Genomic DNA, 12,445 nt, shown 5'->3' on the forward strand with positions numbered 1-12,445 from the left:
CCAATTCAAAATAATGCTTCACATTTCCCGCCCCACATACTAGTGCCCTTTACACACACAATGTCCACAAAAGCAGAGTCCCCCTTTTACACAGTACGGCAGACAGAGCCCCCTTTTACACAGTACGGCAGACAGAGCCCCCTTTTACACAGTACGGCAGACAGAGCCCCCTTTTACACAGTACGGCAGACAGAGCCCCCTTTTACACAGTACGGCAGACAGAGCCCCATTTTACACAGTACGGCAGACAGAGCCCCATTTTACACAGTACGGCAGACAGAGACCCATTTTACACAGTACGGCAGACAGAGCCCCATTTTACACAGTACGGCAGACAGAGCCCCATTTTACACAGTACGGCAGACAGAGACCCATTTTACACAGTACGGCAGGTAGAGCCCCCTCCAAGGGCAAACGCAGGATTTATGAGGGGGTTTTCCAGCTAGATATATACATATATACATACTGGGGGGATGGTGAGGGCATGGGGGGACACATACTGGGGGGCCGGTGAGGGACATGGTAGAACATACTGGGGGGCCGGTGAGGGACATTGGGGGACACATACTGGGGGGGTGAGGGACATGGGGGGACACATACTGGGGGGGTGAGGGACATGGGGGGACACATACTGGGGGGCCGGTGAGGGACATGGGGGGACACATACTGGGGGGTGAGGGCCATACATACTGGGGGGATGGTGAGGGACATGGGGACACACATACTGGGGGGGGGATATGGGAATGCACATAGTGGGGTCAGGTAAGGGATATGGGGACACATACTGAGAGATGGGTGACTAGTGACACACTGGGGCCTGGGTGGGAGGGGACCTGGTTACATGCACATGTACATTAGAGCCTGGTAGATCAGCATTGCTCCCCTCAGATTGTGAATGAGCTGCACCCAGCAGAGGAGGAGCTCAGGCAGCACACAGGACGCAGTACACAGGACGCTGCAGATCCTGAATAAAGATCCTTCCATCGGCTCCACCATAATTTTTTCTATTGACCTGAGCGTTGAGATGAAAGAGAAGTGACAGGCAGCAGTGTACACTGCTAGAGCCTACCTCACTCTATGTCAGCACTCGCGGCTCCGCGTTCCGCCCCCACATGTAGTTGCAGCCGGTGATCATGATCACTGATCAGTGATACTTTCTCCCCTCACCCTGCACGCAGCGGCGCGCGCCCGATTCCACTTCCTGTATGGCAGAACACTAAACACATTCTGCCGGGGGTGACAGGGAGAGCGGAAGTGAGCAATGGAGGAGGGTAGGTGGGGACAGGCAACGAACATGCAGCTCCAGCCCCAGGCAAATCCAGCAGCGGCCAACGAGTGAGCATGGAGTGGGTGCTTCACATCCCTCATGCTGTTCCACTCTGTTCCGCCCTTTAATTGTTAGCGCTCATAGGCAGCTGCCTAGTGGTGGCGCCGGCCCTGGGAGAGGGCACTTTGAATCTGGCGCCGACTGTGCGCCATTCACGGCTCCTGGACCGCCAGCTAATGAGAAGCTGCCACTTGGCAGCTTCTCATTGGCTGGCGGTCTGCGAGCCGTGATTGGCTCACGGCAGATTTTAAAAAAACCTTCCCTTCTTCTGATTGGTGCTGCAGCCGGTCCGCAAGCCATGATTGGCTGGCGGCCGCTGCCACCTTTACAATGGAACAGGGACATGATGCTGTGGCCGGGCGGAGGCGGAACTGGTTCCGCCTGCAATTAGAGGTGACGGAACGCAGTTCCGCCCCGTTCCGGCCCACTTTAACCACTGCCTGTCAGCCAGAAGTAGAGCCATTGAACTCACTAGAAGTTGGTCATACTTCTCTCCCCTAAGTCCCACGAAGCAGCCTCCCTGAAAATAAGAAAAACTAACATAAGTCTTTTCAGAGAAACTCAGTAGAGCTCACCTGTAGTGCATCCAGTCTCACTGGGCACAATTCTAAAACTGGAGTCTGGAGGAGGGGCATAGAGGGAGGAGACAGTTCACACCCTTTGAAAGTCTTAAAGTGCCCATGTCTCCTGCGGATCCCGTCTATACCCCATGGTTCTTAATGTGATCCCAGCATCCTCTAGGACGTATTAGAAAACAAATAACGCACACACGAGGAGGAGAGAACAAAGGAAGCTATAAGGAGGGGAGGGGAGGGGAGGGGAGGGGAGGGGGGGGGGAAGGTAAGGTAGTAAAGGCATATTGGATAAACTACAACCTTATACATATTCATTAATGTACCAGTAGTTAGAAGTAGAAGAGCTCTAACAGAAACCACAAAGCTTATCTAAAGCCACACCACACTGGATATGCCCAATCTCATTTGATCTTTGAAGCAAAGCAGTATTGGACTTTGTTACTACCAAGCAGTCTCCCATCCATGTATTATCAGATTCTTTAGGTGTTTTTAAACTACCAACACCCTTTTCTTGGTACATTTAATTTTTACACGTATTCTTTTATGTACCAGAAGTTAGAAGTAGAAAAGCTCTAACAGAAACCACCAGCTCATCTACAGCCACAGCACACTGGATTTGCCCAATCTCTCCTGATCATGGAAGCTGAGCAGTATTGGTCCTGGTTTTAGTACTTGGATGGGAGACCACCAGGAAATACCAGGAGCTGTGTGTATTTTTACAATACCAACACCGTTCTCTTGATGCATTCCATTTTGAAACATTGGGGCAGATCTATTAAGCCTGGTGAACTGATAAAGTGCAAGGTGATAAAGTACCAGCCAGTCAGCTCCTAACTGTCATTTTTCAAACCCAGCCTGTGACATGGCAATTAGGAGCTGATTGGCTGGTACTTTATCACCATGCAAATTATCATTCCACCAGGTTTAATAAATCGGCCGCTTATTCTTTTATGTACTAGTAGTTAGAAGTAGAAGAACTCTAACAGAAACCACTAAGCTCATCTACAGCCACACCACACTGTATATGCCCAATATCACCTGATCTTAGGCCTGGTTTGTTCTTGGATGTGAGACCACCTGGGAATACCAGGTGCTGTAGGTAGTTTTATACTACCAACACCGTTCTCTTGATGCATTCTATTTTGAAACTTATTCATTGATGTAGAAGTTAGAAACAGCAAAAATCATCTACAGCCGCATCACACTGAATATGTCCAATCTCATCTGATGTTGTAAGCTAAGCAGTGTTGTGCCTGGTTAGTTTTTGGATTTCAGGTCCTGCCTTCTGGTTTGGCCACGGCACCTCGGAAATTCACCAAGGTCATGGCCGTGATGACGACCCTTCACCATCGGTGGACCAGGGAGGAATCTCTCCTCCCGATAAACATTCTGGAATTGCGGGCAGTGTTCAATTCATTGATACTGGCCCTGCCTCTAGTACAGAACAGGCCTGTTCAAGTACAATCGGACAACGCCACCACGGTAGTGTACACAAATCATCAAGTCGGCACTCGAAACTGCATGGCAAAGCTGGAAGTATAAAAAAATCCTCAGTTGGGTAGAACGTCATCTGCCAGCAATATCGGCAGTGTTCATTCCCGGAGTCCTCAACTGGGAAGCGGATTTCCTCAGTCGTCAGGACGTTCACGCTGGAGAGTGGAGAGGCTGCAGCAGAAATATCTGCACTGGTGTCAGTAGGTGACTGAGGCAGGGATGACTGGGAGATAGTGGGTGACTGAAGCATGTATGAGTGGGATATAGTGGGTGACTGAAGCCGGGGTGACTGGGAGATAGTGGGTGACTGATGCAGGGGTGACAGTGATAGTGGGTGACTTAGGCAGGGGTGACAGGGAGATAGTGGGTTACTGAGGGAGGGGTGATAGGAAGGGGTTGGGTAAGTATGGGAAGAAAGTGGGTGACAGGGATAATAAATGAATAAGGCAGGGATGATAGGGAGATAGTGGATGACTGTGGCAGGGGTGACAGGGACAGTAAGAGACTGAGGCAGGGGTGACAGGGATAGTGGGTGACTGAGGCAGGGGTCGCAGGTATAGTGGTTGACTGAGGCAGCGGTGACTGGGAGATAGTGGGTAACTGAGGCAGGGGTGACAGGGAAAGTGTGTGACTCAGGCAGGGGTGATAGGGAGATAGTGGGCAGCATATCTCTGCCTCACTGCAGCAGCACATTCCTGATTCACTGACAGCAGCACATCCCTGCAACGTTGACAGCAACACATCCCTGCAACATTGACGGCAGCACATCCCTGCCTCATTGACGGCAGCACATCCCTGCCTCACTTATAGCAGCACATCCCTGCCTCGCTGACAGCAGCACATCACTGCCTCGCTGACAGCAGCACATCACTGCCTCGCTGACAGCAGCACATCACTGCTTCACTGACAGCAGAACATCCCTGCCTCACTGGCAGCAGCACATCCCTGCTTTACTGACAGCTGTATATAGGGCCTAATTAAGACCTGATCCCTGCTGTGCATATTCACACAACAGGAGATCAGGTCTGAAGTGCGTGTGTGCTGGTGCCACAGTGCACCGGCACATGCCAGAGATGCGATCAGCATTCTGCCCAGTGAGCGCCTCTGCCTGATTGACAGGTAGAGGCGGTCACTGGGCAGGAGGAGTCGGGCCAGCGGCGTTGTGCCGCCATTTTGGGGGCACAGTCAGGACAACGCAGACATGACCGGACCGTATGGGGGCGGGGCCGTGACGGCTGTGTGACCCGGACAGCAACGGGCCTTATTTACTAAAATCTCAGATAAATTTTATGGCATTTATGTGCAGTCTAGTTTGCACAGTTGATAGAGTGTTGATCTTGCACTATCAATGTAAGCCTCACATAGGTTTGATACACATGTAAGTTTGTTTTTATTTTACTACATTGTGGTTTGTGGCTCTATACCATGTAATGCATGTAGTCAAGTCTTCCAATGTGCTTGTTAGTGAAACCCAATACATAGCTTTATTTTATTTTGTTTCTTCAAATATTACATAGTAACATAGTAACATAGTAACATAGTATCTGAGGTTGAAAAAAGACAATTGTCCATCGAGTTCAACCTATTTGTGGTGTCCTATGCATGATGATTTTACTAAAATTTCTGACTGATGCTGCTGTCAGCCATTACATTTTATCCCTATTTATAGTAACTATAATGCATGACTATGCACCATACCCCTGGATATCCTTATCCAATAGGAATTTATCTAACCCATTCTTAAAGGTGTTGACAGATTCCGCCATTACAACTCCCTCGGGCAGGGAATTCCAAACACGTATTGTCCTTACCGTGAAAAAGCCTTTACGCTGTATTGTGCGGAATCTCCTCTCCTCTAACCTGAGCGAGTGTCCACGAGTCCTCTGTGTTGATCTAACCAGAAACAGGTCCCGCGCAAGCTCTGTGTATTGTCCCCTTATATATTTGTAGATGTTGATCATATCCCCTCTTAGTCTCCGCTTTTCCAATGTAAACATGCCTAGTCTTTCAAGCCTTTCCTTGTATTCCATCATCTCCATGCCCTTAATTAGTTTGGTCGCCCTCCTCTGTACCTTTTCAAGCTCCAGGATATCCTTTTTGTAGTACGGTGCCCAGAACTGTACACAGTATTCAAGGTGTGGCCTCACTAGTGATTTATATAACGGGAGTATAATACTCTCGTCCCTAGCATCAATACCCCGTTTTATGCATGCTAATATCTTATTAGCCTTCTTTGCTGCAGTCCTACTTTGGGTACTACTGCTTAGCTTGCTATCTATGAGGACACCTAAGTCCTTTTCCAGTACAGAATCCCCTAATTTTACCCCATTTAGTAGGTAGGCATATGTCTTATAACTTTTTTTTTCAATATATAAACATTTTTATTATAAGATTTTCAATGACACAAGTACATCCAAGTTGCAGATTATGGATTGTGAAGGACAAATCAACCATATAAACAATTTAAGCAATTTAAATTGCATGCAGGTAGTAGAATATCAAACTCCTTGGATGAAAGTTGGTCGTAATAAACTAGGATAGAAAAGAATAAAGTAGAAAATAAGATTTTAAACCTACCGGTAAATCTTTTTCTCGTAGTCCGTAGAGGATGCTGGGGACTCCGTAAGGACCATGGGGATAGACGGGCTCCGCAGGAGACATGGGCACTTTAAGAAAGACTTTAGTTCTGGGTGTGCACTGGCTCCTCCCTCTATGCCCCTCTATGCCACAGTTAGAGAAACTGTGCCCAGAGGAGACTGACAGTATGAGGAAAGGATTTTGTTAATCCAGGGCAAGATTCATACCAGCCACACCAATCACACCGTATAACTTGTGATAAACTACCCAGTTATGAGTACGAAAAAACAACATACTGTAGCATCAGTGCAGGACCGATGCAACTATAACATAACCCTTATTGAAGCAATAACTATATACAAGTATTGCAGAAGTAGTCCGCACTTGGGACGGTCGCCCAGCATCCTCTACGGACTACGAGAAAAAGATTTACCGGTAGGTTTAAAATCTTATTTTCTCTAACGTCCTAGAGGATGCTGGGGACTCCGTAAGGACCATGGGGATTATACCAAAGCTCCAAAACGGGCGGGAGAGTGCGGATGACTCTGCAGCACCGATTGAGCAAACATGAGTTCCTCCTCAGCCAGGGTATCAAACTTATAGTATTTTGAAAAGGTGTTTGAACCTGACCAAGTAGCAGCTCGACACAGCTGTAGTGCCGAGACCCCTAGGGCAGCCGCCCAAGAAGAGCCCACTTTCCTCGTGGAATGGGCCTAGACCGATTTCGGTAACTGCAATCCAGCCATAGAATGCGCTTGCTGAATCGTGTTACAAATCCAGCGAGCAATAGCCTGCTTTGAAGCAGGGGCACCAATCTTGTTGGTTGCATACAGGACAAACAGCGCTTCAGTTTTCCTGACTCTAGCCGTCCTGGCCACGTAAATTTTCAAAGCCCTGACCACATCAAGTAACTCGGAATCCTCCAAGTCACGCGTAGCCAAAGGCACCACAATAGGTTGGTTCATATGAAAAGATGAGACCACTTTTGGTAGGAATTGAGGACGGGTCCGCAATTCCGCTCTATCCACATGGTACACCAAATATGGGCTTTTATGTGACAAAGCCGCTAATTCCGACACTCGCCTAGCCGAAGCCAAGGCTAATAACATGACCACCTTCCATGTGAGATATTTTAACTCCACCGTTTTAAGTGGTTCAAACCAGTGTGATTTTAGAAAACTTAACACCACGTTAAGGTCCCAAGGTGCCACCGGAGGCACAAAAGGAGGCTGAATATGCAGCACTCCTTTTACAAAAGTCTGAACTTCTGGAAGAGAAACCAATTCTTTTTGAAAGAAAATGGATAAGGCCGAAATCTGGACCTTAATAGAGCCTAATTTTAGGCCCAAATTCACTCCAGTTTGTAGGAAGTGAAGGAAACGGCCCAGATGGAATTCTTCCGTAGGAGCATTCCTGGCCTCACACCAAGAAACATAATTTCGCCATATACGGTGTAATGTTTTGACGTTACATCCTTCCTAGCCTTTATCAGCGTAGGGATGACCTCAACCGGAATGCCTTTCACTGCTAGGATCCGGCATTCAACCGCCATGCCGTCAAACGCAGCCGCGGTAAGTCTTGGAACAGACAGGGCCCCTGATGCAACAGGTCCTGTCTTAGAGGAAGAGGCCACGGATCTTCTGTGAGCATTTCCTGCAGATCCGGATACCAGGTCCTCCGTGGCCAATCTGGAACAATGAGGATTGTTCTCACTCCTCTTTGTCTTATTATCCTTAACACCTTGGGTATGAGAGGAAGAGGAGGAAATACATAGACCGGCTGGAACACCCACGGTGTCACTAGGGTGTCTACAGCTACTGCCTGAGGGTCTCTTGACCTTGCGCAATACCTCTGTAGCTTTTTGTTGAGCCGGGACGCCATCATGTCTATCTGTGGCAGTTCCCACCGACTTGTAATCTGTGCAAAGACTTCCTGATGAAGTCCCCACTCTCCCGGATGTAGGTCGTGTCTGCTGAGGAAGTCTGCTTCCCAGTTGTCCACTCCCAGAATGAACACTGCTGACAGTGCGCTTGCGTGATTCTCCACCCAGCGAAGAATTCTGGTGGCTTGTGCCATCGCCACTCTGCTCCTTGTGCCGCCTTGGCGGTTTACATGAGCCACTGCGGTGACGTTGTCTGACTGGATCAGAACCGGTTGGTCGCGAAGTAAGGTCTCCGCTTGACGTAGGGCATTGTATATGGCCCCTAGTTTCAGGATGTTGATGTGAAGACAAGTCTCTTGACTTGACCAAAGACCTTGGATATTTCTTCCCTGTGTGACTGCTCCCCAACCTTGGAGGCTTGCCTCTGTGGTCACCAGGATCCAGTCCTGAATGCCGAATCTGCGTCACTCGAGAAGGTGAGCACTCTGCAGCCACCACAGGAGTGATACCCTGACCCTGGGGGACAGGGTGATCAACCAATGCATCTGCAAATGTGACCCAGACCACTTGTCCAGTAGGTCCCATTGGAAAGTCCTCGCATGGAACCTGCCGAATGGAATGGCTTCGTATGATGCCACCATCTTTCCCAGGACTCGAGTGCAGTGATGCACTGACACAAGTTTTGGTTTCAATAGGTTCCTGACAAGAGTCATGAGTTCCTGGGCCTTTCCTATCGGGAGATAAACTCTCTTCTGGTCTGTGTCCAGAATCATGCCCAAGAAAGACAGACGAGTCGTAGAAACCAACTGCGACTTTGGGATATTGAAAATCCAGCCGTGTTGCTGTAACACTTTCAGTGAAAGTGATACGCTGTTCAGCAACTGCTCTCTTGATCTCGCTTTTATGAGATCGCTCAAGTACGGGATAATTGTGACACCTTGCTTACGCAGGAGAACCATCATTTCCGCCATTACCTTGGTGAAAATTCTCTGGGCCGTGGAGAGACCAAACAGCAACGTCTGAAATTGGCAATGACTGTCCTGTACCGCAAATCTGAGGTACGCCTGATAAGATGGATAAATGGGGACATGAAGGTATGCATCCTGTACACAAATGCGGACAACAGGTGTCAAGCCGTGTGTTGCCTTTGTCAAGCTCTAATAAGTAGGGGTAAGGACGTTAACCACCTCAGAACATCCTCCCTTATACGTCGTCTGCAGCGCATTAATCATTAGTCAGTGACAAGTTCAAAAACTTTGGATGACAGCGGAAGCAGTCCACTGACCACTAAATCCCTTCCTCTTGTAACCAAGCTCCTGCAAACCACACCACCAACTCCCTCAGTGTCAATTTCCTCCTTAGACAGGAAAGCCAATAGTCCTGCAGGCCATGTCACTGGCAAGTCTGACGAGTCCTCTCCTGCCTGGGATTCCTCCGATGCATCCTTGAGTGTAACGCCTACTGCTGCTGGCGCTGCTGTTGTTGCTGCTGGGAGTCGATCGTCATCCCAGAGGGGAAGTCGGAAGACCACTTGTACTACTTCCAGTAGGCAATTGACTGTCCAACAGTCCTTTGCGAGGAAGATGAAATATCACAGCAGTCATCCTGCTGCAAAGCGGATAACTCAGGTCTTGTCAGCCTGGGTGGTGAGAAACGTGGTTCCGGTATCCATCGTTAATTCAGAGGCAACTAGAGACTTGATTGAGGTACTGTGTCCCCGGTACCAAATGCCATCTAGGTTCCATTTCTCTAGGCAGGCGATACCGAAAATGTACACAGACCTCAGAAAAAGAGTCACCAGTGTCCTAAAAAATGCAGTTGTACCCAAGGTCCACTAGTCCACATGTCCGTGGTTAAGTGGAGCTGGGCAGACTCAGGACTATATGACTGTGACAGCCCACTGGGTAGATGTATTGCCTCCCGCAGCAAGAACAGCAGCGGCGGCACCAGTAGCAGCATCTCGCAAATGCCAACTCGTTCCTAGGCAGACTACGCTTTGTATCACCGCTTTCCATAAGAGGCACACAGCTGACAACCTCTTACGGAAACTGAGGAACATCATCGCAGAATGGCTTACCCCAATTGGACTCTCCTGGGGATTTGTGACATCGGACAATGCCACCAATATTGTGCGTGCATTACATCTGGGCAAATTCCAGCACGTCCCATGTTTTGCACATACATTGAATTTGGTGGTGCAGAATTATTTAAAAAAACGACTGTGGCGTGCAAGAGATGCTGTCGGTGGCCCGAAGAATTGCGGGCCACTTTCTGCATTCAGCCACCGCGTGCCGAAGACTGGAGCACCACCAAACATTCCTGAACCTGCCCTGCCATCCTCTGAAGCAAGAGGTGGTAACGAGGTGGAATTCAACCCTCTATATGCTTCAGAGGATGGAGGAGCAGCAAAAGGCCATTCAAGCCTATACATCTACCCACGATATAGACAAAGGAGGGGGAATGCACCTGACTCAAGCGCAGTGGAGAATGATTTCAACGTTGTGTAAGGTTCTGCAACCCTTTGAACTTGCCACACGTGAAGTCAGTTCAGACACTGCCAGCCTGAGTCAGGTCATTCCCCTCATCAGGCTTTTGCAGAAGAAGCTGGAGACATTGAAGGAGGAGCTAAAACAGAGCGATTCCGCTAGGCATGTGGGACTTGTGGATGGAGCCCTTAATTCGCTTAACCAGGATTCAATCTGTTGAAATCAGAGCAATACATTTTGGCCACCGTGCTCGATCCTAGATTTAAAACCTACATTGTAGCTCTCTTTCCGGCAGACACAAGTCTGCAGAGGTTCAAAGACCTGCTGGTGAGAAAATGGTCAAGTCAAGCGGAACGTGACCCGTCAACAGCTCCTCCTTCACATTCTCCCGCAACTGGGGGTGCAAGGAAAAGGCTAAGAATTCCGAGCCCACCCACTGGCGGTGATGCAGGGAAGTTTGGAGTGAGTGCTGACATCTGGTCCGGACTGAAGGACCTGGCAACGATTACTGACATGTCGTCTACTGTCACTACATATGATTCTGTCACCTTTGAAAGAATGGTGGAGGATTATATGAGTGACCGCATCCAGGTAGGCACGTCACACAGTCCGTATGTATACTGGCAGGAAAAAGAGGCAATTTGGAGGCCCTTGCACAAACTGGCTTTATTCTACCTAAGTTGCCCTCCCTCCAGTGTGTACTCCAGAAGAGTGTTTAGTGCAGCCGCTCACCTTGTCAGCAATCGGCGTACGAGGTTACTTCCAGAAAATGTGGAGAAGATGATGATCATCAAAATGAATTATAATCAATTCCTCCGTGGAGACATTTACCAGCAATTGCCTCCAGAAAGTACACAGGGATCTGAGATGGTGGATTCCAGTGGGGACGAATTAATAATATGTGAGGGGGGCGATGTACACAGTGAAAGGGGTGAGGAATCGTAGGATGATGAGGTGGACATCTTGCCTCTGTAGAGCCAGTTTGTGCAAGGAGAGATTGATTGCTTCTTTTTTGGTGGGGGCCCAAACCAACCAGTCATTTCAGTCAGCCGTGTGGCAGACCCTGTTGCTGAAATGATGGGTTCGTCAATGTTTTTCTTTTCAATCTAAGCCCCTGCAGTTTTCTGTAAGAATCTGCTTCGCTATGATGATCAACAAGTCACAAGGGCAAACACTCAGGGCTGGAGGCGTAGATCTTAGGACCAGCTGCTACAAGCATGGCAAAGGTGTCACTATCATTGGTGACACCCAGAGAGGCAGCGAGGGAGATTGTAATGCAGTGCGCGCAGATAAGCAGCGCAATGGTAAAAAGGAGGCATGGTCTCATAGGTAGGGGTGTGGCCTGTTTTCCTGAATCTCCATTTTGTTGCTCCGGGTATCCCGGGGGTTGAGTGCTGCACCCGGGGACTAGTGTGTGAGTGGTGCTGGCTCCTGCACAGTGACAGAAACTGGGTGTTGCACGTAATGTTACAGTGAAACACCCATATTCTGTCACTGAAGAGGAGCCGGCACTTTGGTGTCACCCCCCTTGGCGGGTGACACTCGGGTGTGGGCCGCAACCCCGTTGTGATGCCACTGACCCATGGGAAGCTTTACGTGGCTTACCCATGTGTTAGTAGCCCCAAGCATCTTTTGTGTTAGTCCCTGAAGAAAAACTTCAAATATTTACAAATACATTTTGTAATCAATGGGCCTAATTCAGTAAGGATTGCAAATTCTGCTAAGTAACAGAATTTGCAATCCTTTGGTTCGCATGCTGGGGCCACCCAGCATGCCGCCTCCCTTCTTGACCACGCTGAAATTGCAGTCTCAGTGCAGTTCAGCGTGATCATAAAAAATGGGTTAGCCTCCTGTTGGTGCAGACTGTATGTGTGCGCAGGAAGCCGCCACCATTTTTGTGATCGCAGCTGCTGCATGTGATGTCATGCAGCAGCTCTGACCACGCCTCCTGTTTCTCCGATGCCGACCCCATTTTGTAGCCCTGCCCATGCACCGCTCCATCTCCGACTTGGAAATGGATTGTTGCTGACCCCCCCCCCCCAGCACCAATTGACAGTCAGAAGCGATCGCATTATCTGCGGGGTGCCGCAGAAAATGCAGGCGC

This window comes from Pseudophryne corroboree, unplaced genomic scaffold (genome assembly GCF_028390025.1).
Source record: "Pseudophryne corroboree isolate aPseCor3 unplaced genomic scaffold, aPseCor3.hap2 scaffold_1463, whole genome shotgun sequence".
NCBI classification, from domain to species: Eukaryota; Metazoa; Chordata; class Amphibia; order Anura; family Myobatrachidae; genus Pseudophryne; species Pseudophryne corroboree.